The sequence below is a fragment of the Triticum dicoccoides genome, chromosome 4B (genome assembly GCF_002162155.2).
Source record: "Triticum dicoccoides isolate Atlit2015 ecotype Zavitan chromosome 4B, WEW_v2.0, whole genome shotgun sequence".
NCBI classification, from domain to species: domain Eukaryota; kingdom Viridiplantae; phylum Streptophyta; class Magnoliopsida; order Poales; family Poaceae; genus Triticum; species Triticum dicoccoides.
Window position 1 is genome coordinate 500,358,456 of NC_041387.1, and position 5,692 is coordinate 500,364,147.

Consider the following 5,692-nt stretch of genomic DNA (forward strand, 5'->3'; position numbering starts at 1 on the left):
TACCGGAAGGGGAAGAGATGGGAAGAGGGGGGAAGGAGGGAAAGAGGGGGGCGCCGCCTCCTCCTCTTACTCCAATTCGGCCGCCTTCCTTCGGGGGGAGGGGGCTCCACCCCTTGTGGGCTGGTGTGTGAGGGAATCCTGGACTAGGGGGTGTCCGGATAGCCAAACTATCATCATCGGCCGGACTCCAAGACTATGAAGATACAACATTGAAGACTTCGTCCCATGTACGGATGGGACTTTCCTTGGCATGGAAGGCAAGCTTGGCGATACGGATATGTAGATTTCCTACCATTGTAACTGACTCTGTGTAACCCTAGCCCTCTCCGGTGTCTATATAAACCGGATGGCTTTAGTCCGTAGGGCGAACAACAATCATACCATAGGCTAGCTTCTAGGGTTTAGCCTCCTTGATCTCGTGGTAGATCCACTCTTGTAACACAGATCATCAATATTAATCAAGCAGGACATGGGGTTTTACCTCCATCAAGAGGGCCCGAACCTGGGTAAAACATCGTGTCCCTCGTCTCCTGTTACCATCCGCCTAGACGCACAGTTCGGGACCCCCTACCCGAGATCCGCCGGTTTTGACACCGACATTGGTGCTTTCATTGAGAGTTCCTCTGTGTCGTCACCGATAGGCTCGATGGCTTCTTCGATCATCATCAACGATGCAGTCCAGGGTGAGACCTTCCTCCCCGGATAGATCTTCATATTCTGTGGCTTCGCACTGCGGGCCAATTCGCTTGGCCAACTGGAGCAGATCGAAAGCTACGCCCCTGGCCGTCAGGTCAGATTTGGAAGTTTAAACTTCACGGCCGACATCCGCGGGGACTTGATCCTCGATGGATTCGAGCCACAGCCGAGCGTGCCGCATTGTCACGGCGAGCATGATTTAGCTCTGCAGCCGGACAGTACCCTAGAGGCCACACTCGAACCCGCTCCGATCTTCAATTCGGAGCCGGCTGCGCAGGTCGAGGACGGATGGCTAGACACCGCCTCGGGGGCTGCAACCTCTACGGCGATAGAGCCGAACAATGACCTTGTCCCTCATGAAGCTCGTGACTCCGAGGTGCTGGACTCCTTGCCGGACTCCGAACCTCCCACGTCCCCTCCGATCAAATCCGATTGGGCACCGATCATGGAGTTCACCGCAGCGGACATCTTTCAACACTCACCTTTTGGCGACATCTTGAGTTCGCTAAAGTATCTCTCGTTATCAGGAGAGCCCTGGCCGGACTGCGGTCAGGATGGTTGGGATGCGGACGACGAAGAAATTCAAAGCCCACCCACCACCCACTTGGTAGCCACTGTCGACGATCTAACCGACATGCTAGACTACGACTCCGAAGACATCGACGGTATGGACGACGATGCCGGAGACGACCAAGAACCAGCGCCCACTGGGCACTGGAAAGCCACCTCATCATATGACATATACATGGTGGATATCCCAAAGGATGGGAATGGCGAAGGAACAGTGGAGGATGACCCCTCCAAGAAACAGCCCAAGCGTCGGCGTCAGCGGCGCCGCTCTAAATCCCGCCACAGCAAGAATGAAGATTCCGGCACCAGAGATAATAATACATCGGACAATGCCGAAGACAACCCACTCCATCAAGATCCAGCGCAGGAGGATGGAGACGCCAGCCCTCATGAGAGAGTGGCAGAAGAAGAGGTAGAGGATTATATGCCTCCCTCCGGAGATGAGGCAAGCCTCGACGATGATGAATTCGTCGTGCATGAGGATCCCGTCGAACAAGAGCGTTTTAAACGCAGGCTTATGGCCACGGCGAACAGCCTCAAGAAAAAGCAGCAACAGCTTAGAGCTGATCAAGATCTGCTAGCCGACAGATGGACTGAAGTCCTCGCGGCCGAAGAGCATGAGCTCGAACGCCCCTCCAAAAGCTACCCTAAACGCAAGTTGCTCCCCCGATTAGAGGTGGAGGTGTATGAACCCGCATCACCAGGAGACAATACGGCTGACCGACCACCCCGTGGTCACGATAGAGAGGCCTGTAGGCCCTTCACTAGACCCGTACCCCGGCATCGCTCAAAAAGCACAAGGCCACAGGGGAACGCTCCGGAGTTGCGAGATATATTGGAGGATAGGGCAAGACAATCAAGATCGATCTATGGATCGCGTGGGTGCCCCATGATACGTGACGACAACCGTCGCGCCGGACATAGTAAGTCCGGCCGGGCCGAACAAAATAGACAAAGCTCTTTCGAGCTCCATCGTGATATCGCCCAGTACAGAGGCGCCGCACACCCACTATGCTTCACAGACGAAGTAATGGATCATCAAATCCCCGAAGGGTTTAAACCCGTGAATATTGAATCTTACGATGGCACAACAGACCTCGCGGTTTGGATCGAAGACTATCTCCTCCACATCCACATGGCCCGCGGTGACGATCTTCACCCCATCAAATATCACCCCCTCAAGCTTAAAGGACTAGCCCGGCATTGGCTTAACAGCTTGCCAGCAGAGTCAATTGGGAGTTGGGAAGACCTGGAAGCCGCATTCCTCGATAACTTCCAAGGCACGTATGTGTGACCACCAGACGCTGATGACCTATGCCACATAATTCAGCAGTCAGACAAATCGGCCAGACAATTCTGGACACGGTTCTTAACCAAGAAAAACCAAATCGTCGACTTTCCGGATGCGGAGGCTCTTGCAGCCTTCAAGCATAATATCCGAGACGAGTAGCTTTCCCGGCACCTGGGACAGGAAAAGCCGAAATCCATGGCAGCCCTCACATCACTCATGACCCGCTTCTACGCGGGTGAGGACAGCTGGCTAGCACGCAGCAACAACCTCAGCAAAAATTCTGGCAGTCCGGATATCAAGGACCGTAATGGCAGGTCGCGTCGTAACAAAAACAAATGCCGCATTAACGGCGACAATAGTGAGGATACGGCAGTCAATGCCGGATTCAGAGGCTCTAAACCCGGTCAGCGGAAAAAGCCATTCAAAAGAACTACTCCGGGTCCGTCCAATTTGGACCGAATACTCGACCGCTTGTGCCAGATACACGGAACCCCCGAAAAGCCAGCCAACCACACCAACAGGGACTGTTGGGTATTCAAGCAAGCAGGCAAGTTAATTGCCGAAAACAATGACAAGGGGCTGCATAGCGATGACGAGGAAGAGACCCGACCGCCGAACAATAGAGGACAGAAGGGTTTCCCCCCACAGGTGCGGACGGTGAACATGATATACGCAACGCACATACCCAAAAGGGAGCAGAAGCGTGCACTCAGGGATGTATACGCGATGGAGCCAGTTGCCCCGAAGTTCAATCCATGGTCCTCCTGCCCGATCACTTTTGACCGAAGGGACCACCCCACCAGCATCCGCCACGGCGGATTCGCCGCATTGGTCTTAGACCCAATCGTCGATGGATTTCACCTCACCAGAGTCCTGATGGATGGCGGCAGCAGCCTGAACCTTCTTTATCAGGATAGAGTGCGCAAAATGGGCATAGACACCTCAAGGATTTAACCTACCAAGACGACCTTTAAAGGCGTCATACCAGGTGTAGAAGCCAATTGTACAGGCTCAGTTACACTGGAAGTGGTCTTCGGATCCCCGGATAACTTCCGAAGCGAGGAGTTAATCTTCGACATAGTTCCGTTCCGCAGCGGCTATCATGCCCTGCTCGGACGTACCGTGTTTGCAAAGTTCAACGCGGTGCCGCACTACGCATACCTCAAGCTCAAGATGCCAGGCCCTCGAGGAGTCATCACGGTTAACGGAAACACTGAACGTTCTCTCCGCACGGAGGAACATACAGCGGCTCTCGCGGCAGAAGTACAATGCAGCCTCTTAACGCAACTCTCGAGTCCGGCCGTTAAGCGGCCGGACACAGCTAAGCGAGCCCGGAGTAACATACAACAAGACCACCTAGCACGTTCCGAGCACGCGTAGCAGTGCGGCCCCAACCCCAGCCCCTGTAAAACGTCGAGACAGGTCCTTCGCGTACACCATTACGCTCTGAAGATACCATGGGCATGGGGAGAGGGGCACGACCACGATAGGCCCAGACTGCGGCTCAACCACACCAGGGGCTCTCAAGTGTGTCGTTCTTTTTTTTCTTTTTCCTTTTTATTTTTTACCCACAGGACTCCGTTCGTCAGAGGCCTTGTCCGACAGCAGACCTGCTGAACTCATGATGCAATAGCCAGGGAAGGATAAAGGCTACAACGAATATCCAGGTGGTCTCCATTACGAGCATTAAATCTGTTTTACGCACCATTCGGCAGCCTACCCCTGGAGGGGGACATGTTTAACGGTCCCATCCCTTGCTTATCGCACCATTTGTATCGTTCTGCACTTACAGCAGTTTTTCTTTAATAAGTAAGGCAGCACCTTTTTGCTTCCAATTGCATTTCTCTCTTATACATATGTTCATTTGTGACATGTTGCATCCGTACGTTTTGGTATGGCTAAATACACCAGGGGCTTACATTTCTCGCATCATGGTGTGATAAGTCCGAACACTTTCACAAGTGTGGCACCCCGAACTTATAGCATGATATGCATCGTCTCCGAATCATGTCTTGGGTCAATAATTGGGTTTGCCCGGCTCCCATGTTTTGGTACCTTACGTTCCATTGTATCGGCTAAGGTAGCACTGGGAGAACCACTGCGATTGCACCCCAGTTGACCTGGGTTAACGCCTCAGTGGAGAAAGCTAAAACTGACCGTCATGATGAGGCGAGAGCTGGTCGCTGTTCGAGAGGTTTTTTGGGAGTCCTTAAAGACTCATGCCGCTTAGAGCGAGGAGCCGACTTAGTCCGGCCCAGGCGTGGATAGCGCCCCAAATTCGGCCTTCCGAAGACTAGGGGCTTCGCCGAAATTTAAAATTATAGAATTCTATGGCTAAGTGAGAGTGTTCAAGCATTATAAGTCCGGTTGCCTTGTTCGTTGTGTTGAGCGCCTCCCTAGATGGACCCAAATATGGGAACAAGAGTGCTCAAATTTATCCCGAACACCCCAGCACTCGTGGCATGGGGGCTGAAGCCGACGACTTTCCATCTCTCAGATTTGATAAACAGCCGCACAGAAGGTAATATTTTAAATTAAAATGCGTTCCTTAGCGCAAATGAACTAAGTTTTCAGCGCACAGGATAACAAAATGCGAGTCTACTCAAATATTACATCTTTGGAGCACTCACCCGCAATAGTGCGGGCGCCCTTGAGCACACTCTTATAATACATCTCGGGCGTGTGATGCTCCTTGCCCTCTGGTGGCAGGTCCGTCACGAGCTTCTGGGCATCCATCTTGCCCCAGTGCACCTTTGCGCGGGCAAGGGCCCGACGGGCACCTTCAATACAGGCGGAGTGCTTGATGACTTCAACCCACAGGCACGCATCCACCAGCCGCCGCACCAGGCCAAAGTAGCTCCCAGGCATGGCCTCCTTAGGCCACAGCCAAACTATGAGGCCCTTCATGACCTGTTCGGACGCCTTGTGGAGCTCGACCAGCTGCTTCAGCTGGTCGCTAAGGGGCACCGGATGTCCGGCCTCAGCATACTGAGACCATAAGACCTTCTCCGTCGAGCTCCCCTCCTCGGCCCGGTAGAACGCGGCAGCATCGAACACGCTGCGAGGAAGATCTGCGAACGCTCCTGGAGAGCTCCGAATTCGGGTAACCAACAGGTAATTAACACTCACATGCTT